Genomic DNA, 22,873 nt, shown 5'->3' with positions numbered 1-22,873 from the left:
ACATAGGCTTGGGGTCTGTGTCAGCTTAACCCAGGATCTTCACCTTTCTCCTTTTTCCTCCCCCAAAAAAGAGAAAAAAGCCACTCTTGATGTCCTTGTCTCCAAAAATTGATTAAAAATCAAAATCCCCATTCCTTTTTAGCCATTCCCCTTTTTCCTCCTTCCTCCCTTTTTTTTGGGGGGGGGGGGGTACTCTGTTGGCTGCTATTGTAAGACAAAAGGCACAATCCTAGCTAGGTCTAATCAGAAGTAAGTCCTATTGTGTTCAGTGGAACTTACTCCCAGGAAAGTGGGGTTAGGATTCCAGCTAAACAGTCTCTAGGTCTCAGTTTGCATCAGTTTGCAATTAGCAGATACACACAAAACAAAGTCTTCCCCTCCCCCAGCAAATTCATCACTTCCCCCCTCCCTTGCCAAAACCCTCCAGGTGTGCTGCTAACAAACTCAGGGCACAATCCTAACCAGGTCTACTCAGAAGCAAGTCCTATTTTATTCAATGGGGCTTACTCTCAGGTGTGGTTAGGACTGCAGCCTCAGAGTGCTGGCAGCCTTGTTTCTAGTGTATAATTATAACACCTTCATCCCCTTTTTGGGGTAACTGAGGTGAGGTGTTGTAACGGGGAGCCATGGCCAATGGCTACAAGGATCAGGGGAGGCGCGAGGCGGAAAAGTTCGGCCTATACCTTTAACCATCTTAAAGAAGAGGGAATTTTGGCAGGTGTAGCTTTTTAAACCTTTCCATGTTGAGCAGCACCTGCCAAAATCCCCTCTGCTATACAATTGTTAAAGGTATCAGCACTCTGTTCTCCATTGTATCTGGTCACACTGAGCACATGACAGATGGCAGTCACTTAGGTTTGCTCATAGAGCCCCTGAAGGATGACACTTTGAGAAATACTGCTCTATAATAAAGATCTGATATGCAGGGATCTTGTGCAAAATGGGATGGAGGTAAGATTTACATATGTCCTTGCAGAAATATGTTTAATTGTGTAAGAATTCACCTCACGCATTATTTACATTCAATAAAAGGAAACATTATTGAAGAGGTGTCTGCCAAGTTTCAGCCAGCAAGTTTTAAAAATAATGGACGCAAACCCAGCTTGACAATTTAACCTTTGGGAAGTGTACAGCAAGTTCAAGGGCTTTTTCAGAAACATGTATCTTCAAGTCTTGGCACAGAATGTATATTTATATTTTGCTATTTTTATAAAGGAGAACTATCAACCTCTCCGTTAAAGTCTTTCCCAAGAAAGTACAAGAGCACTCAAAATCATCAATTTGGGAAAAACCAGACCTTGTAAAACCTACAAAGCACAAATTCATACAATACTTTTCATTTGCTTTCTAGAATTAGAATACAAGGGGTTGCACCTATCACTTAATTGCATGCCGTTAATAAGCAAAGTGTTTCCATCCTTCACAGTTGTAAAGAAATTCAGAAATGTCACAGACAACCTATATGATGTAGCCTGCATCTACTGGACCATTCTACAACTTTCCAAGGACCTGTTCACTGACCTCTTACAAACTTGCTCCCATAACTGTAATGAAAGTACAGAGTCATCTCATAGCACTATTGAGAAAAAAAAATTCCAGAACTCTGAACATGTGGAAGAAGGTCAATACAAAGAACTACATTTCTCTCAAATTGAGTGATCTGTAATCGAAGTTTAGAGAAACTGGACCAAAACCAGAACACCACAAACTGTTCCTTGTCACACTCATCATGTCTATTGATGTGCTATGCGAAATTAAAAGCATGCAACCAAAACAAATATACAGTGGGGGAAGAGCAGAACATTAACGCCAAAAGTCATATCCAAATGTACTGAAATACGTTATTGTACTTCAATACGAGTCTCCATTATTTGTATTTACTAGTTTCAATTAGCTATATCAGGGGTGTCAAAGATACAGCCCGTGGGCCAAATCCGGCCCGCAGAGCCATTTGGGGCGGCCCCCATGATCTGGGGGAGCTTTGGGGCTGCCCCACCCCACTCGCTCCTACCACGACCGGAGCTCTGCTCTGACTTTTATGCAGGGGATTATGCAGGGGATGGACAGAGTGGATAGGGAGATGCTCTTTACACTCTCACATAACACCAGAACCAGGGGACATCCACTAAAATTGAGTGTTGGGAGAGTTAGAACAGACAAAAGAAAATATTTCTTTATTCAGTGTGTGGTCAGTCTGTGGAACTCCTTGCCACAGGATGTGGTGATAGCATTTGACCTGGATGCCTTTAAAAGGGAATTGGACACGTTTCTGGAGGAAAAATCCATTATGGGGTACAAGCCATGATGTGTATGCACAACCTCCTGATTTTAGAAATGGGTTATGTCAGAATGCCAGATGCAAGGGAGGGCACCAGGATGAGGTCTCTTGTTATCTGGTGTGCTCCCTGGGGCATTTGGTGGGCCGCTGTGAGATACAGGAAGCTGCACTAGATGGACCTATGACCTGATCCAGTAGGGCTGTTCTTATGTTCTTATGACTGCAGCTGGAGGAAAATTCTGAAGGCTGGGAATGCAGCACCCCCAACCCTCAGAGTTATGTTCTGAAGCCCCAGAACACCTTCAAGGGTCACTTTCGGGTTTTCGGAACATCTGGAAATGACCTTTCATGGCCTTATGGGGCCCCATAACGTCATTCCAAGGGCCGGCGGTGCTGTGCGCGGCATCCCCGGCCCTGCAACTCTGGCTGCGGCCGGAGCTCGCCCGGGCTCCGGTCACGGCCAGAGGGGGTCTGAGCACAGGAGGCGCCATGGGCAGCGTCCCCGGCCCTGCAACTCCCTCTGGCAGCGGGTGGAGCTCGCCCGGACTCCGGCCGCAGCCAGAGGCGGTCTGAGCACAGGGGGTGCCATGGGGTGGGTTGGAAGCAGGGGCTGCTTTGTGGTAGAATCGTGTGTGGGGTGGGGGTTGGAGGCAGGGGCTGCTTTGTGGTAGAATGGTGTATGAGGTGGGGGCTGGAGGCAAGGGCTGCTTTGTGGTAGAATGGTGTGTGGTAGAATAGGAATGCAACACAACCCGAAAGGTCCCATTCCAATGAATGCAGGTCCCAAAAATAATCGAAAAGCAGTCCCTCGCTCCAAGCTGATAAATGTATTGAACTCTATGGAAAGCAAAACTGAGCAACACAGTTACTTGCAAGTAAGCATATGTTTAATGGTTCCTTGTTATGTTGGTGTGTTTTTCCCCCTGCAGTTTAAAACCAGGTTGTTTCCACAACAATTCAATGCTATGTTCAATTCGCTATCTTCTCAATTTTTTAATCTGGCAATGTTTTAATTTGAAGTCTGGCAGCACTAGGTTCATTATAGTTGTTCATACAAGTAGCATGCAAATCTTAAATGGCTCCTGTGAGTTTAATTCAAGTAGCTGACTACGTAGTGCTCTTCAGGGTATATGTGTGTGTTTTATGCCTGTTTTGTTCCTGGGTTATGTCTGCGGACAGACACAGGCATAAAACGCATATATACTACCTATACAACAGCGATTACACTTGCTAAAAATACTTTAAAATTGATTAAAATATTTATTTGGAATAAAATACATAACACTGCTTTTAGTACTTTTTTAGGATAACACCACCATTCATGAAAAAATAAAACCATTTTAGACTGCCTCTAGTTATAACAACTTGAAGCTATAGGAATACAAGATATCCATGAATTAGATTTATAAACTGAAAACTGAGTTCAGAACCACACCACTTTGTAGTTATATGCAGTACATTACTGCCCCTTTAAAAAAGAAAGAGTAGTTTAAGTATCTTGAGAAGCAAAAATAAAAAACTAAACAAAAATGCAAAATAGTTCCAGGTAACCAATACTCATATGCCTCCAACATCATACTCCTCCAACACCTTCACAATACAATTCCACTGCTTACTGATTCTTCTGCACTATACCTAAACCAGCATATTACATTTACATTTATCACAGAATGACTTACTGTACTTCTGTGCAGCACAGGCAGCAAAATTGCTAAATTCTGTTTTATAGTACCTGTGTGCCATCCTAATTCTACTTGCATGAAAACATGTTCAATGGGACTTTATATGAGTATACGATTAGGAGTCTCATGATATTCAGTTAATCAACACCCCAATCCTATGGTCTATGTCAGCGGCTCCTAAATTCAACCACCATGCAATGCCCTTCCTCCATCAGTGCCTCTCACAGAACCCAGAAGTGCCAGTGATGTGCAATGCGATGATGTCATGGGCACTTCTGTGTTGCATCTGGAAAAAAGTTTCAAAATCAGCGTAAAACTGGTTAGAGATGGAAGGTGGGCCCAAAAACACCGTGCATGGCTCCCAGCTAACGAAGCAGAGCTTCTGCTCCGCTACCTGTCCCACTTGCGCTGCCAAGTAGCTTCCCTGGTACGTGAGCCACAATGACCATGGAGACTCATCACAATGCCACAGGGTGTTCTGATGCCCAGTTTGGGCCCCTCTGGTCCATAGTAAAACGCAAAAGAGAATACAACTGCAATCCTATGCAAACTTACCCAAGAGTAAAACCCACTGACTTTTTTCTGGGTAGATACACATAGAACTGGGCTGTAAAACAAGGCAGAAATGCTGCACCAGGGTCCCTAAAAACAGTGTAGCTGCATCATGTAAGGCCTTGCATGAATCAGATGTGAAGCAAGACAGGACCATCACCAAGTGAAATCCTAACCATTTCTACAGAATTAAATCCCTCTCCATCCTTCAAGAAAGGCAACAACAGAGTATTAGAATCGCAGGTATTAAGGTCCAAAGGATATTGACAACCTTGTAATAGTCCAGGGGCTAATGCATCAGCAATTCTGCTGGCACACAAAAACCCTTTTCAGACATTGTGTAAGTGTGAGTCTCCAACACTTGCAGAATGCTTTGAGCACATCCAGCACACCCTGTCCCTGCTGAGCTCCTTGCTCTGTCCCCTTGGTAATCCCATAGACAGGGTTTTACTGCTGCAACAAACATTATCCACAGTGAGAATCAAGGCATGGTTTGACAAGTATTTTTACATTGTTCTGTAAGCATGCACCCTATGCTTATAGATAAGAGGTGTCAAACATAAGGCCAGTGGGCTGAATGTGGCTCCCAAAAGCCATTTATCCACCCCTTGTTATAATTGGACTCTCCTAGCGTAATAATTAAGCTGTCTCATATCTTGAATATATAAACAAGAATTTTTCCTTCTGTCATTTGCAGCTAATGAGTTTCTAAGTGAGAACAAAATGCTTATTTCTGGTCATATGCTTAATGATGCCACTTTCTGCTTTTTTATGTCACTTCTGGCCCTCAGCAGGGACAATGAATACTAACTTTGGCCCTCTGTTTGAATTAAGTGACATTCCTGTTAGAGACAGTATGAAAAAGACTGTGGAATTAGGGTAAGAAACCTACTTAACTGTGCATTCCAATCTTGTGAATCAAACTTCAAGCCTGATGCACACATTCTAGTTTTCTATAAAAATCTGTCAAACAGCAGTATTTCCCCATTATTATTATTAATAATAATAATAATTTACCCTGCTTACTCTTCCAATGTAAGCCGCTTACAATATAAATATAAAAATACAAAATCAGTCTCTTGTTATCTGGTGTGCTCCCTGGGGCATTTGAGGGATATGGTAAACTGGGCCTATGGCCTGATCCAGCAGGGCTGTTCTTATGTACAAATATAAAATAAGCACTAAAATTTCCTAAAAAACAAAACACAACTTAAAAATCTTGTTAACAGCAGACAGTATGAAGCAGCCAGTAAAAACACAGCCCATAAAAACCAATCAGCATAAAACCTTAACCCTCAATATTAAAAGCCTGAACTCTGAAGTTGAGTCTAAAAAGAAAAGTCTTTAGGTCCTGCCAGAAAGCCTCTAAGGAGCAAGCAGATCTTAAACTAAGAAGCAGGGAATTCCATAAAGTAGGTGCCACAACAGAGAAGGCACTACTCCTTGCAGTCACCCCTCCCACCCCCCTAGGCAACGGAACCCATAAAACGGTCCTCTATGATGATCAAAGAGGATGAGCCAGATTACATGGAAGGAATCCATTATATGAGCCGGATTATATGGAATGGAAGGATGATGGAATCATCATTGTTCTCATTGTCTACAAATACCACCATTATTTTCTCAAGTGATTTTAGCATATGTTGCACTTCAAGCCATTATTGTGGTTTCTCTTGTCTTTGAAATATCACAGTAAATAAAAAGCACAAGCTGGAACTACCCCCCCCCCCCATCTCAGGTTCAAATCTTCTCTCAGTCATGAACTCAGAAGGCCTTAGACAAGCCCCACCACACACACATCTCAGCACAGTTACTTGGCAATAAGTTTCAACTACCTTACAAATTTGCTTCTAAACATTACTGAAATAATATATTTGGAATATAATGAATACCTTTAACTGCTACCCTTGGATAGCACCTGGAAAGGGACCACTTGATGTGTTTGCAAATTACACTGTGCAACAAAAAACTATTTCATGTTTATTTGAATATTTCATTAATTTTGGTGTGAAGGGATTTCAAAAACTGTCGCTACTTTTGGTATAACATCAACAGGTTAGCCACAATTTACACTATGCAGTTGAATTAGATGCATTAAAATACATTAGGCAATAGAAAAGATACAAACAAAAAAGTTTTGATATAAAAAAACTAAGATTACCTCTGGAATCAGTGAATTGTATAAGAAACATTAACATTCAACCTAATTTGTGTTACACAGTGATTCGACTCCTATGCAAACTGATGGAGCAGAACTAAATGTGAAGACTGATGTGAGGGGAAAGGAGAAGGGATGCTTGGCAGTAGGCTTGCATTGCTATCCTTGTATGCTTTGTGTCAAAAGACCTTGGCCACAATTCTACATATGCTTACCTGAGAATAAACCAACTGAACTAGATGGAACCTGCTTCTAAATGGATCTATGTAGGATAAGGCAGCTTGTCAGTCTAGAAAGGCATTGCTATATATGCAGGATCACATATTATACTGATTACAGAGAGGCTGTTAAAAAACACTCACACAGCAGCTACTCCTTGACCTGATGTAACATGTTAGATCTGTGCTTCTAAACCAGTGGTACCACTGGCACTTGAGGTCGCATATGGTGGGACGAGGTGGGATGAGCAGGACCTCCAGACCCCCACTGCCAGGCAGCAAGACTAGCAATGCAAAGCGACAAGCAGCAGTAGGAGGCTTGGCTTAGAAGGCAGAGCTCCAGCATTTCACATAAAGCAAACATATTGGTCGCTTTCTAAATTCTACTTTGAAAGTCTCACTTCAATAATAGCGATACCTTTCTTCCCCTTTGGAAGAAACAAAAAAATGAAATCTGAACTATATCAGTTACCCAAAATTATGCTTGCTTTTACTATGCAAGTAATCATCAAAATAACATCTTGAGAGATAAAATTCATTATGTCACCAATGGTCAAGTGACTAAGAGCCCAATCCTGTGGTTGGCGGCATGGCTCCGTGCCACCGGCCATAGTCGCAAACGTGCTGTAAGGCACGTTTGCGGGGCTCACTGCCGGGCTCTTGCCAGTGCTAGCCCAGCACTGGCCGGTGTTGGGCTGGCGCCAGGTAGTGGCCCAGGTTCTGCGGCTCAGCGGTCTCCCGGACTGCCGAGCTATGGAACCGGAGGCGGGGGCATGGACAGGGGTGTGGGGAGGCATTCCGGGGAGGGGGGAGGCCGGCGGGGGGGGGGGAGACGTGCCAGGGGGTGGGTAGGAGGAGGATCCGTGGAGCTGAGCTCCGCAGGATCCAGGGCGCTCGTGGAGGGCTGCACGCCCTGCACGAGCGCCTTTACTAAAGTGAGTGAGTAAAGTGAGTAGCCCCATTGTGTGGCTGCTTCCCTTACTCAGGGGAAGGGGACAAATGTCCCCTTCTCCCGAGGAGCCTCCTGCGGTAGCACGGGAGGTGCAGGATTTGGCGGCAGCCCTCTTTGGTGCCGCCGTGCCTGGGTGCTCCGGGCAGCTCAAGATTGGGCTATGATACTTTTGGAACTCGATTTGTGCATGCAAACCACACCACAATCCAAAGATTCCATGCATACAACTAAGAAATTCTGTAACACATAAGGTATTCCATGATTTCCTTGTTCAACTAAATACCCCTCCAACATTTAGAAGCATACTTAAGCATGGTGTGCGAGTTGAGAGAAAGAACAGGGTGGCCTCCAACCCTCCACTGCACACATGGAAGACTACCCAACATAGTCTTTTGGGGTTTTTAAACGTCAAAACTCTACATGTTTTTAAAAATTAGTTCCCAAATTACTCAATATTATTTCACACAGAAATTATGTTGCAAGTACAAGAGAATATGACAGTAATCTGTGTGGTGCAACTGAATTGATTAAAAATACCAGAATCAGGGCATTAAAAAGTTAGTGCTTGTGTTGATAGAGTGCAACAGAATCTGAAATGGAACTTATCAGTACCTTATCAGACTAAAAGGAATTATGGGTTAACTTAAACTGCAACTTAAATTTTTTTTAGCAGTTCAACTCTTTGGGGGAGACTGATGTGATGAACAGCTTTCAGCATTGTGTGGGGAGTTTTGACACGCTCATATTATAAGCATCACTATACAAAACATAAGAACATAAGAACAGCCCCACTGGATCAGGCCATAGGCCCATCTAGTCCAGCTTCCTGTATCTCACAGCGGCCCACCAAATGCCCCAGGGAGCACACCAGATAACAAGAGACCTCATCCTGGTGCCCTCCCTTGCATCTGGCATTCTGACATAGCCCATTTCTAAAATCAGGAGGTTTTGCATACACATCATGGCTAGTACCCCGTAATGGATTTTTCCTCCAGAAACTTGTCCAATCCCCTTTTAAAGGCATCTAGGCTAGACGCCAGCACCACATCCTGTGGCAAGGAGTTCCACAGACCAACCACACGCTGAGTAAAGAAATATTTTCTTTTGTCTGTCCTAACCCGCCCAACACTCAATTTTAGTGGATGTCCCCTGGTTCTGGTATTATGTGAGAGTGTAAAGAGCATCTCCCTATCCACTCTGTCCATCCCCTGCATAATTTTGTATGTCTCAATCATGTCCCCCCTCAGGCGTCTCTTTTCTAGGCTGAAGGGGCCCAAACGCCTTAGCCTTTCCTCATAAGGAAAGTGCCCCAGCCCCGTAATCATCTTAGTCGCTCTCTTTTGCACCTTTTCCATTTCCACTATGTCTTTTTTGAGATGTGGCGACCAGAACTGGACACAATACTCCAGGTGTGGCCTTACCATCGATTTGTACAACGGCATTATAATATTAGCTGTTTTGTTCTCAATACCCTTCCTAATGATCCCAAGCATAGAATTGGCCTTCTTCACTGCCGCCGCACATTGGGTCGACACTTTCATCGATCTGTCCACCACCACCCCAAGATCTCTCTCCTGATCTGTCACAGACAGCTCAGAACCCATCAGCCCATATGTGATAGTTTCCAATAGTCACTGTAATCTAAGAATCAACCCTAAGTAGAAATGCTTACCGAGACATGCCTTAGAGATGTGAAGTAAACACATATAAAACACCACTTATCTAATATTTAGTAATATTTTATCTTATCCCCACAAATCCAGTAGAGTTGGATTAGCATGCAAAAGGAACTGCATTTCAACTGGCAGTTCATAACTGCTCTAGGAAAGGCTTCAAAGTTTTCTTCTTTTCCAGTAGTCCACGGTCAAATATTAAGAATCCCACTATGATCATTTTAATCCGCACAATCCATTTTTTTACAAATACAGCTGAACATCATGTGCTTTTGTCTTATAGGCATAGTCAATGCATTAAGTATACAAGTATGTTGCAAATATAACTCCAAATGTTGGTTGTCTATCCCCTACTTCACTTGCATCACTGCATCATATGAAAGCAAAAGGGTGGGAAGACAACAAAAATATACAGGACAGTTCTCATTGATCCCTCTGTCTTCTGGGACCAGAAAAGGAGAAGGAGTATGCTAAGCATAACTGCCACCTTAAAGGCTCTGTTATGCCCTACTGCACTGTGAAGACATCCTTGCAAAGCAATACTATCCCTTCAGTTTAAGGTCAGAAACCACAGTTGGATAGAGTCTCCAGGGCTCTGCTAGAAGTACGAACTAAAAGAAAGTAGTCACCTCCAAGAAACCTGCTGTGTTTCCTGGTAGACAAATCAGGATATGGTGCACTGATGGTTGCTAGCTTCTGGGTTTTCTGGTTCAGTTCCTGAGGGACAGAGAAGAAAAGAAGCACAGCAAGATGCTTGAGAAGCTGCTAGCCTGTGCAGGATGCTGCCAGTTGAAGTCATATGCATGACTTTTCTACTTGTCTTCTGCTTTAAAAGAGAGGCAGAACAAAACGCAACAATGCACAATGTCTGAAGCTGAATACACAGCTAGCTGTGTGCTTGGACAGTTGCACAAACAGCAGTAAGGCTGTTGGCATGGAAATGTTCAGCTAAGGGCAACTACTACTCACCCTATGAGCTGCAATTTAAAATCGCAGTCTACAGATTATATGCCCCATACAGATTATATGCCCCATACATCCCATGCACAAAAACCACATGACAACTCTAGAAAGTATTTATATGAGCCATGTAATTTTACCACTAGCCTAGTGGTAGCTGTCCCAAGAGACAATCTGACTGGAAAACTTTCTGCCACAATACAGCACAGTCTCATGGGTTGACTCTAATACAAGAAGTAAAAGAGAAATACCTGGTTCTGTGCTAAATGCATACCATAGCCTTTCGAAACTGAAGGTTGCCAACCATATGTGTGGTGCATGCTCTCTCCCTAAGGTGCCTTAAAGAACCAACAACACCTTAATGCTGCGCTTTTCAAACTCGTAGGGAGTTTGAATCCTGCAGTAAGTCTTTGCGGGGGGTGGGAGGCAGTGGCGCGATCCCCCGGATCGCGTTGCTCAGAGGGGCTACAGGGGTGTGGTGCACTTGCCCAAGCCCCCTGCAGCCCCCCAGGGGTGCAGGGCTCCCTGGGTCAGGGAAGGTGACAGCGGAGCGATCGCGCCCCACTTTGCTAAACCGGAAGCAGTGCGCGATTGCCCCACTTCCGCTTTTGACTGGGCTGCAGGGACTGGGGTGCAACCTCCAGTCCCTGCAGCAGCCGTCCCTGACTGCGGGGAGCCGGGCGCGAGCACCTGCAGGGCTCCTCGGGTCAGGGGAAGTGAGAGTGGGGCGATCATGCTCCGCCTCTGCAAAACGGGAAGTGGAGCACAATCGCCCACTCCCACTTTCCCTGACCCAAGGAGCCCTGCAGGCGCTCACGCCTGGCTCCCCGCAGCCAGGGACGGCTGCTGCAGGGACTGGAGGGTGCACCCCAGTCAAAAGGGAATGTGGAGCGGTCACGCACCGCTTCCGGTTTAGCGGAGCGGGGCACGATAGCTCTGCGGTCACCTTCCCTGACCCGAGGAGCCCTGTCAAAGGTTGTGCAGGGCTCCCCGCACCCCCGGGGGGCTGCAGGGGGCTTGGGCAAGTGCACCAAGCCCCTGCAGCCCCCCTGAGCGGTGCGATCCTGGGGATCGCGCTGCTGCCTCCTCCTTGCCTCCTGGCTGCCCCCGCCCCTTAAGGGGAAAGGGACCAGGACCCTCAGGCTGGGGCATCATGATAAGAACATAAGAACAGCCCCACTGGATCAGGCCATAGGCAAATCTAGTCCAGCTTCCTGTATCTCACAGCGGCCCACCAAATGCCCCAGGGAGCACACCAGATAACAAGAGACCTCATCCTGGTGCCCTCCCCTACATCTGGCATTCTGACTTAACCCATTTCTAAAATCAGGAGGTTGCGCATACACATCATGGCTTGTACCCAGTAATGGATTTTTCCTCCAGAAACTTGTCCAATCCCCTTTTAAAGGCGTCTAGGCTAGACGCCAGCACCACATCCTGTGGCAAAGAGTTCCACAGACCGACCATACGCTGAGTAAAGAAATATTTTCTTTTGTCTGTCCTAACCCGCCCAACACTCAATTTTAGTGGATGTCCCCTGGTTCTGGTATTATGTGAGAGTGTAAAGAGCATCTCCCTATCCACTCTGTCCATCCCCTGCATAATTTTGTATGTCTCAATCATGTCCCCCCTCAAGCGTCTCTTTTCTAGGCTGAAGAGGCCCAAACGCCATAGCCTTTCCTCATAAGGAAGGTGCCCCAGCCCCGTAATCATCTTAGTCGCTCTCTTTTGCACCTTTTCCATTTCCACTATGTCTTTTTTGAGATGCGGCGACCAGAACTGGACACAATACTCCAGGTGTGGCCTTACCATCGATTTGTACAACGGCATTATAATACTAGCCGTTTTGTTCTCAATACCCTTCCTAATGATCCCAAGCATAGAATTGGCCTTCTTCACTGCCGCCGCACATTGGGTCGACACTTTCATCGATCTGTCCACCACCACCCCAAGATCTCTCTCCTGATCTGTCACAGACAGCTCAGAACCCATCAGCCTATATCTAAAGTTTTGATTTTTTGCCCCAATGTGCATGACTTTACACTTACTGACATTGAAGCGCATCTGCCATTTTGCTGCCCATTCTGCCAGTCTGGAGAGATCCTTCTGGAGCTCCTCACAATCACTTCTGGTCTTCACCACTCGGAAAGGTTTGGTGTCGTCTGCAAACTTAGCCACTTCACTGCTCAACCCTGTCTCCAGGTCATTTATGAAGAGGTTGAAAAGCACCGGTCCCAGGACAGATCCTTGGGGCACACCGCTTTTCACCTCTCTCCATTGTGAAAATTGCCCATTGACATCCACTCTCTGCTTCCTGGCCTCCAACCAGTTCTCAATCCACGAGAGGACCTGTCCTCTAATTCCCTGACTGTGGAGTTTTTTCAGTAGCCTTTGGTGAGGGACCGTGTCAAACGCCTTCTGAAAGTCCAGATATATAATGTCCACGGGTTCTCCCCCATCCACATGCCTGTTGACCTTTTCTAAGAATTCTATAAGGTTCGTGAGGCAAGACTTACCCTTACAGAAGCCGTGCTGACTCTCCCTCAGCAAGACCTGTTCGTCTATGTGTTTTGAGATCCTATCTTTGATGAGGCATTCCACCATCTTACCCGGTATGGATGTTAGGCTGACCGGCCTATAGTTTCCCGCGTCCCCCCTCTTTCCCTTTTTAAAAATAGGCATGACATTTGCTATCCTCCAATCTTCTGGCACCGTGGCCCTTTTGAGGGACAAGTTGCATACCTTAGTCAAGAGATCTGCAACTTCATTCTTCAATTCCTTAATAACCCTTGGGTGGATGCCATCAGGGCCCGGTGACTTATTGATCTTTAATTTATCAATGAGGTCTGAAACATCTTCTCTTTTAACCTCTATCTGACTTAACTCCTAGGTTAGGAGGGGCCGTTCGGGCAGCAGTATCTGCCCGAGGTCTTCTGCCGTGAAGACAGATGCAAAGAACTCATTTAATTTCTCTGCCATCTCTAAGTCTCCTTTTATCTCCCTTCCCTCCCTCACCAGACAGAGGGCCAACCGCTTCTCTGGCGGGTTTCCTGCTTCTAACATATTTGAAAAAGCTTTTATTATTCCCCTTAATGTTGCTGACCATGCGTTCCTCATAGTCTCTCTTGGCCTCCCATATCACCTTCTTACATTTCTTTTGCCACAGTTTATGTTCCTTTTTATTCTCCTCATTAGGGCAAGACTTCCATTTACGGAAGGAAGCTTCCTTGCCCTTCACAGCCTCTCTAACTTGGCTGGTTAGCCATGCGGGCACCCTCCTGGATTTAGTGGAACCCTTCTTTCTTTGCGGTATACACCTCTGCTAGGCCTCTATTACTGTTGTTTTAAGCAGCCTCCATGCACTCTGGAGAGATTGGACTCTTTTTACCCTCCCTTTCAACCTCCTTCTAACCAGCCTCCTCATTTGAGGGAAGTCCGCCCGTCGGAAGTCAAGGGTTTTTGTTAGAGATTTGCCTGGTATTCTTCCCCCAACGTGCACGTCAAAACGGATCGCAGCATGATCACTGTTCCCCAATGGCTCAGTAACGTTTACATCTCTAACCAGGTCCTGCATACCGCACAATATTAAATCCAGAGTCACCTGTCCTCTGGTGGGCTCCGTGACTAGCTGATCTAAGCCACAGTCATTTAGCACATCAAGAAATCCGGTTTCCTTATCATGACCAGAACACAAATTGACCCAGTCAATATGAGGATAATTGAAGTCCCCCATGATTACAACCCTGTCCCTCCTTGTCACCTCCCTGATCTGTTCCCTGATGCCCCAGTTTGAATACCACTGCCTTAATGCAATGAGAGAGAAGACAGGGGAAACTGTTCCTAGTTTAAATATCTGATTAAGGCAGTGATTTTCAACCTTCTACATCTCACAGCACACTGAGAAGGTACTAAAATGGTCAAGGCACCATCAGTTTTTTGACAATTGACAAGGTACACCATGCTGCCAGTGGGGGGCTCACATCTCCCATTGGCCCCATTAATAAATGATCTCCCAAATTTCCTGTGGCACACCTGTGGACCACTTGCAGCACACCAGTGTGCCACAACACAGTGGCTGAAAATGGCTGGATCAAGGCTTCAATTGGTGATGTATGAAAAGGATAATATCTATAACAGAAAAATAAAATATGTGTTGGAATAAAATGACTTGTAGCTTATCAGGCAAGAAAATTTTGTAAACTGAAGACATCTTTTTCTGTGCCTCTCTGCTTGTCAGGGGGCCATATACACTGTGGGAATATGTTGGCAAACAAATTAGTAGAACTTTGTTGTTTGTTTTGTTTTAATATTAGTGACTTTCAAAGGTGATTAATGCATAATTTTTAGCGATAGTACATCTGGAGAAAACAAATGTCTGATAGATTTCAACAAGAAATGTATGAAGGATAACCAGGCAAAAATCTGCAGAATTTGGAGAATTATTATACTTCCTAGGAACTAGCAAATGTTTAGCTGCCAACACCTGGGGGGGGGGGGAGCTTTGCTAGTGCCAATGAATTTTAAAAATTCCATGACACCCAGATACATGGGATTTGTCCAAATCTGTCCACAAAATACTACTGGATGTATATTCAAAAAGCACTCAACAATGAAAGACTCCAGTCCTTACTTGAACATATGGAGCCAAGTCACAAGAATTCAAATGGAATTTATTTGGGATCAGTCTAAAAGGTATGTGGAGGAATCATTAATTTGCAGATTTGAGATCATAGTTAGCTGAATCAGATATCTCCCTAAATAAAATATTGATTGTATTTATGAATTTTGTTCTTCTGTTTTTTTCTTTGTGAGAAAAACTGCAACATAAAATGATGGCCATCAATGCTTTTTGTTATGAATTATGGTGCTACTTAAATTATGTTATTGATCTCAAAAAGTTATAGTATACAAGTTATTTAATTCAAATCTTTCATCCCACTTAGAGTAAACTCCTTAGCCCAGTGTTTCTCAAACTGTGGGTCAGGACCTACTAGGTGGGTCACGAGCCAATTTCAGGTGGGTCCCCATTTACTTCAATATTTTATTTTTAATATATTGGACTCGATTCCATGGGATATGACTGTGTATGGGGAAATGTTACAGACTTGTACTTTTAACAACCTACTATGTATATTCTTTTAACCATGACAGTAAATGGGACTTAATCCTGGGTAGGATTGCAGCCTAGGATTGTTAAGAATTTTCCTGCTTGATGATGTCACTTCCAGTCATGACATCACTTCTGGTGGGTCCTGACAGTTTCTCATTCTAAAAAGTGGGTCCCAGTGCTAAATGTGTGAGAACCACTGCCTTAGCCTACTAACAAGTACTGTAATATTTATAGAATAACAGATCTACTGTTCCCTTTCAGGATCAGAGTGCATTGTCCTAGGCACAAGATATGTGAAAAGGGCATTGTCCTTGACCTACATTGGTTGCATATATGATCCTGGTTCTACACTTATTCCAAAGAGTTAGAATTTATGCCATCTTGACAAAATAAATATGGTGCAACAGTATGTGGACATGTGGAAAGTGCCAGCATTTATAACTCTACTCTTAGAACTAATCTGGTTTATAGGCTTTACTTACAAATTTCTACCTTTTTTTAAAAAAAGGAGGAATGGTTAGATTAAATGCTATAATAAGCCAACACCTAAAATGTGATTGTTTACAACAACTTTACATAAAATATTTGTGCATTTAAAATGTATTCTTACCACTGCTATTTGCTCAACTATTACCCATAAGTTATTCTCAAATGCATGCAAAAACCTGGAAAAAGTCTCTGCCTTCTGATAAAACACCACATACACAAGTAAAATTCAGTATACAACCCATTTTGACACTTTGAACCAGTCTATTCCTATTAACTGGAACAGGATCCATTTCAATCCAAGATTAACTGGGATTGCAACAGAGAAAAGTTTGTTTATTATACTTTGCTAACACACTCTCACTTACATAAGACTTCCTTTTTCAAAATACGATGTCACTATTAAAGGGCTAAAAAAAAGGAACATGTGCATCAGCTGTAAAGCCTTAAAAAGCAAAGAAAAAAATTGTTCAGTATTAGCCAAGACATATTATACATGCTAACCTAGAATTTTATTCACCAGATATAGCTAAAGTTTTCCCTCACCTGCTTGATAGATAAAAGAATAACCGTGATACTTAATAACTATATTAAAATGAATATACACTGTAGTCAAATTACTGAGCCAGAACACAAATACATACATTTAGGGGGGGGGAACCTTTTCAGATTTAACATACTGAATTTTGATATTTTAAACATAGTACGGACAAGTTCAAAATGCATGCAATCTAAAGTAGAAGACAACAGTCAAGAGAACTTAATCTAGAGAGAACTAATTTCTAGCCAATATTTGGAATTAAAATTCAGAAGTTGCTGAAGATATACAAAATGTGAGGATAAAGCTCTGCAATTTAAGGGGATCTATACTTTATGTGCAATTTTCATGACAAAAGAATCATCAGATCTAGTGCCACTTTCTGATGATAAAAAAAGCACTAAATTCCAATTATTTTCACAAGTTCTTTCTTTCCTGTAAACTATCACCATACTTTGCCTAGACACAAACAACACAGTTTAAAAGAAAAACAGAGATTTGGTTACACACCATACACACAGGGCACAACTTGTGATTCACTCTATTCATAAAGTTCAGAAATAAAGCTGCTTTTTTCAAACTAAAAATGGTTCCTATCCCATGCATATAGGCCTGAGGCCCTGTTGCAAACAGTGTCTAACAGGCCCAGGCAGCACAAAGACAGGAATGGCAGATTAGTGGGAGGGAGGGAGGCCGGGTTTGGGGCTCAGCAGGATCTTCAGGCTTTTTAAAATTCAAACTGCTGCCTGACCAATACAAATCACAGACACGCTACTGCCTACTACATGGATTTACAGCATTAAAAAAATGTGCCTTCTATGTGACAGCTATATTAACTTCACCCTTATAAACATGTATCAGAGACTATAAAGGCACAACAGTAAGAGCTGGAACAACAACAAAAAGTTACTTTATTCAGAAGATATACTAAACAGATAGCTTCCTAGACAATGATTACACCTACAATTTCATGTAAAGTTGAACACTGTGAAACACTGTGCTTTAATCATCATTGAAGAACTTCCCTGGAAGTTAATTTTATAAAAAAAGTACCAAATCAGCCAGAAGAACAACTCTTCATAGTCATGCAGAGCAATTTGGTTTATTAAAAAACATTTATAGGTATCTAGCTTATCCACAATTTCTAAAATATACTATGTTTCTCTGAAAGTACACTACAATTTATAGCGTTAACTCATTTATGATCTTAAACACACCTGACTTACAAAGATATTGTTCAGCTTCACAAACAACAGGGACAGACAAGCAAACAATACTTTCAGGATTTAAAACTCATCTACTCATATCTCCTAGAAATGTTACAGGTCTAATTTTAACCTATTTTTCTTCCTAATCATAAGAACACTTTTTTAGAAGCAAGCATCATTTACTTCAAAGTGCATATGCAGCTCTACAGGTCACAATCTGGGAAAAGAATCCAGATCTCCCTCCAGCTCCCAAAGTGTCAAAAAGACATGCAGAATCCATTCTCTATTTCCACATTAGCTGTTGGAAAGTATAAATATTTTTCCCCTATGTTATCTACTCACTATGTAGTTTTTTGAGCAAAGAAATGTAGATATATTTATTTAATGTTTTAAATATATTACTATTCCACCTTTCCCCTCCAAATCAAGACACCCAATTCGGTTTACAATCAATTTAAATAAAAAGACAAACACACAAGTAGAAAATCACACAAAAACAGTACCTCCAATTTTGCAAAGATGCATTGGTTGTACGGTGACTATACACAGGGTTCAAAAAACAACATCCTTAAGGGAATTTAAAAAAAGAAACTAACTAGGCCTCAGGTACAATCCCCCAAAGGTGGATTTTTAGCTACTGTTGGTATGATGAGAGATGTTCTGATCTCCACCAGCAGAGAGTTCCACATGCAAAGTGCCACCACAACGGAAGGCCCAATATCACTGCCAACTGAACTTCCACTGACAGCAGAATATAGAGGAGGCCCCTCCAGAAGACATGGAAGGATGACGGGCTGTTTCACACAGGGAGAGTCATCTAGGTACGCTGGTCCTAAGTTGTACAAGTCTTTAAAAACCACAACCAGAATCTTGAACTGCACCTGGAAACAGAGCAGCAGCCAGTACAACTGCTGGAGCAGAAGAACAACAGGATCACACCTCCTGGCACCAGCCAAAAATCAAGCAGCAACACTCTGTGCCAATCTTAGTTCTTGAATGGCCTTCAAAGCATGTCCTAAGTAGCACACATTACTGTAGTCTAACTTTGATGCAACCGATGCACAAGTAACCAGAGCCACATCCAACTGAGGCAGCAAAGCACGAAGTTGGAACATCAGTTCAAGCCAAGCAAAGGCACCTCACAGCCCAATCCTAACCATACTTTCCTGGGAGTAAGCCCCATTGACTCTAATGGGACTTACTTCTGAGTAGACATGCATAGGATTAGGCTGTCAAGCCGTAGCTGCCACCAACACTGGGGCACACCAGGTCCAGAACTGAAAGTGTGGACCTTCCAGAGAAGCACAGCCCCATCCGTGGGCTGAGAGCCTGAGCCATGACTAAGAACACCTCTCCAGCACATCAGGGCTGGATGCACGCTGCAGTCGTGTGTATTTCTGCGAGTTGAGCAAGATGTTTGCGTTGTCAGTCACTAGTCGTTTTGTTTCAGCTTTTCTTGTGCCACCACAACACACGCACTGGAAGGCTCTGCACAACTGCTGTCCATCGCCTCCCCAGCCACAGCAATGGACAGGCGTTCAGAGACTGGTGGTGCTCCGACCTCCACAGAGCGCCTGCGAGTTCAGACCTCTTCTCGCCTACTCCTCTCTCCCCCGCCGCTGAAGCAGCTGCGAATCCGGCCGGGCTCAGGGCCCGGCCGGCCGCGGAACTGTATTGTTGTTCCTCCCACTCCTGCTCTGCTCTGGGGCGCCCAGGCCTGTCACGGAGACGCCGCTCCAGCGCCTCTAATCCCCGAGCTGGAGTGAGTGCGCTGGCCGCCGGGCCTGCGCCCTCCTCCGGGCCTGGCTCCTCCGGCAGCTCGGCAGAAGGCATCCCCGTCCGCCGAAGCCCCGCAGGAACAGGAGGGGGAGCGGGAGGGGGCGCAGGCGAACACCCCGGCTGCCACTCACGCGCCTCTGCCCCGCCGAGGCTAATCCCCGCCTCGCCTGGCCCGGCCCGGCCTGCCTGAGAAGGCCGCTCGCCCGCCGGGGAGCCGCGGCGCAGGGCGGCGGGAGGAGGTTACCTGAGCGAAGAGCCGTCGATCCGACCGGAGGAGGGGGGAAGGAGAAGCCGCCCCCCTCCCTCCTCAGAGGGGCCGCCGCCGGGCCGCCGCGGAGCGGGGGGAGGAGGGGAGAGCGCACAACAACAGTAATCCGGGCCGGGAGGGGGGCTGGCTCCTCTTCCGCCTCCTCCTCAGTGCCGCGGACATGAAGAGCCGGGAGGGCGGTGGGAGCGCGGCCGCAGCGAGTCCCTCCCAGCGCCGCCTTCCTCCTCCGCCGCTTCTTCCTCCTCCGCCGCCGCCTCCTTGCCGTCGTCCTCCCACCGAGCCCGCCTCACGCCGACATCCACAGCGGGCCGGGGCGGGCGGGATCCGATCAACACCTCACGCTCCGGCCCACCAACCCGAGAGGGAGGAGAGGACGGCCGGGGGGGCTGTACTGCCGCCGCCGCGGCTGGTGCCTTCGCGTCCGCCTCCGCGCTCGCTCGCCCGCCCGCCCGCCTGGGGACGCTCCGAGGGCGGGGCAGGGAGCGCCGGGCCCGGAGTGCGAGTCGGTACCGGGAGGGAGCGAGGGAGGAAGGGGAGGAGGGAGGGCAAGAGAAAGAGGCTGCGTGAAGGCGAGCGCCGCTCTCGCTCCCTCAGAACAAAATGCCGACCGGAAGTGCAGCGCAGAACGACTCCCTCCGCCGGCGCCAGGCGCAGCGGCCTCCCCCGGCTCCTGCTCCGCTCCTCTCCCGCGGACACCTCCTCGGCTCCTCTCTCCGCACCGCCGCAGGCTGGCCGGCTCCCTCCTTCCCGGCGGCACAGGCGGCATCCGCGCCCGGGCAGCGCAGCTGGTACGCTTCCGCCACCGCCCGTCCGGACGGCTGCCTCGGCGTTGCGCGCTGCGCGTCTCTCTGCTTCCCCCGCCAGCCTCCCTTCTCCCCTCTTGGTGCACAAGAACCCATCTGGAGTCCAGGCTGCGAGTCTGGCCACACTTTCCTGGGAGTAAGCGCCACTCAGTCGAGTGGGACTTCCTTCTGAGTAGGCGTGGGTTCCTAGGCTGCCATCCTATCCACACTTACCTGGAAGTAAGCCCCGTTAACTAAAGTGGGACTTCCTTCTGAGTAGGCGTGCATAGGATTCGGCGGTCTCCTCAGAAGACCTGACACCATGAGGAAGAGAAGTGTCAAGAGGAAGGTCTGCTGCGGAGAGTTATTATTGTTTGTCCAGTTTTTTTGGCCTTAAAAGTTTTTTGGCATTAATTTTTTCTGTCTAAAGCAATTGCAATTTATTTTTTCCTTTCAAACAAGAAGGCTGAAGAGAGGAAGAACTCCAGGGAGAGAGAGGAGAGAACGACATTCAACAACTAGCTTCTACACAACTAGGTTCTACAGGAGCTTCCTTGTTTTCAGACTCCAAGGATGGTGGAAGTCATCTGCTCTGCTCATGTCCATGCCTGTCTTCTTTTCACTATCAAATGCCACATTACGGCTTCTCTGTATATTTTTTATGTACATGATGTTGGATTTGAAGGTCCTGGGACTGAAAATTTTGAGTTAACTGATTTTCAGATGGGCATGTTCCTCACCCAGTTGTGGAGGTGGGGAAATCCTTGATGTTGAGATGGAAGACCCCTTCCTTCACCAGAAAATTGATATGGCTATTGACAGATTTCCTATAAATAGTCTAATTACAGGTTGTGAGAATAAATACTCTTTGGAGAAGGGGATGGTCAGGACCTCAAACGTTATCTAATTGCCCTTCAGGTAAATACCTGGAGTGCTATATGAAGCATCATTCATACAGGTTGGTTTAAATGCCTGCCATTTACTCAGGCTGCAGTCCTATGCACACTTAGCTGGAAGTAAGCCGCATTGACGATAATGGGACTTACTACTGAGTAGACATGCACAGAATTGGGCTCTCAGTGCTCTGGGTCCCATCATTCAACCTGACACCTTGTTTTGAAGCATACTGCAACATTATAGCATTCCCACCCACTAAAAAAAAATTGTAAGTGTGGGTCTTCAACAATAAGAACCACACTTAAACAATTTTTTGAGGGTCATTCAGCTGTGTTTCTTAATGCCAGAGCCTGCTCTGATCTTCATTCTGGTAAGAACAACAAATTTGGGCCAGAAGGTGGTTTCTAGGGCCCAAATTCCATAAAGCACATTGATTATTCTGTATAAATTAACCATGTATAGGTAAGAACTACAGTTGATCATGACTGAGATTCCAGTCTAAACATACTAGTAAGCCCTACTGAGCACAGAAGAACTTACTTCTGAGTAGACATGCTTAAGATTGTACTGCAAGGCTGAGATCTTTAAGCAGGGCTACTTGGGAGTAAGACCTATTGAACATTGTAAGAATTTGTTTCTGACTAAACATGAACTTTAGTTGTGACTGATTTGATCCCTTGGTTTCAAAATGCAGGTACAGTATTATGCCTGTTTAGTCAAAAATAAGTCCAGTGTTATTCAAGGGGACTTACAGCCCAGTCCTATCCACACTTTCCTGGGAGTAAGCCCCATTGCCTTTAATGAGACTTACTTCTGAGTAGACATGCTTAGGCTTGGGCTGTTACTTCCTAATAAGGGTAATCATGACTAACTGATGGCCAGTGGGTAGACTGAGGCCAACATGTGTTGGTTGCTTTCATTTTGAGAACTGCACAGTAAATGAAAATGCATGCACCAAAGCTGTGGAACTCCCTTCCCCAGGAGGTAAAGTCAGCACCTTCCTTGTTTTAGTTTCAGTCTCCACTGACTTTTTTTTATTCCATTTGACTTCCTATTGCTTATTGTTTGGTTTTTGTTGACCTCATCATGTGTCTGCTGCTACTATTGTTTTTTATTTTCATTTCTGTTATTAATGTATTTTATTTTTATTGTAAACCATCTTGAGTGCCTCCCCAGCTGGAGGAGAAAGCATGGGGTAAAAAAAACTTCTAAATTATTTATTTAGCAGGTAAGTTATCCTAACTTTTAAAATAGAGAACATGGGCAGTTTTGCTAGTGTTCTTATCAATCTCAAGTTCTATCAAGCCAGTGGTACTACTTGCAAGCAATTGG

At 45.1% G+C, this 22,873-nt stretch overlaps 1 protein-coding gene across 3 annotated transcripts in view; it reads right to left on the bottom strand.

Annotated features, from left to right (window-relative positions):
• NIPBL (NIPBL cohesin loading factor) overlaps positions 1-20,525 on the bottom strand; it is a 209,258-nt gene extending 188,733 nt beyond the window's left edge. For all 3 annotated transcript variants that reach the window (XM_066618315.1, XM_066618317.1, XM_066618316.1), the window contains exon 1: positions 19,839-20,525. The gene's annotated coding sequence lies outside the window, so the exon portion shown is untranslated. The remainder of the gene's footprint in view (positions 1-19,838) is intronic.
• Positions 20,526-22,873: the final 2,348 nt, after the last annotated feature.

The sequence above is a fragment of the Tiliqua scincoides genome, chromosome 2, assembly GCF_035046505.1.
Source record: "Tiliqua scincoides isolate rTilSci1 chromosome 2, rTilSci1.hap2, whole genome shotgun sequence".
Taxonomy (NCBI): domain Eukaryota; kingdom Metazoa; phylum Chordata; class Lepidosauria; order Squamata; family Scincidae; genus Tiliqua; species Tiliqua scincoides.
The sequence above is the reverse complement of the archived record's forward strand: the minus strand, read 5'-3'. Positions and strand labels throughout refer to the sequence as shown.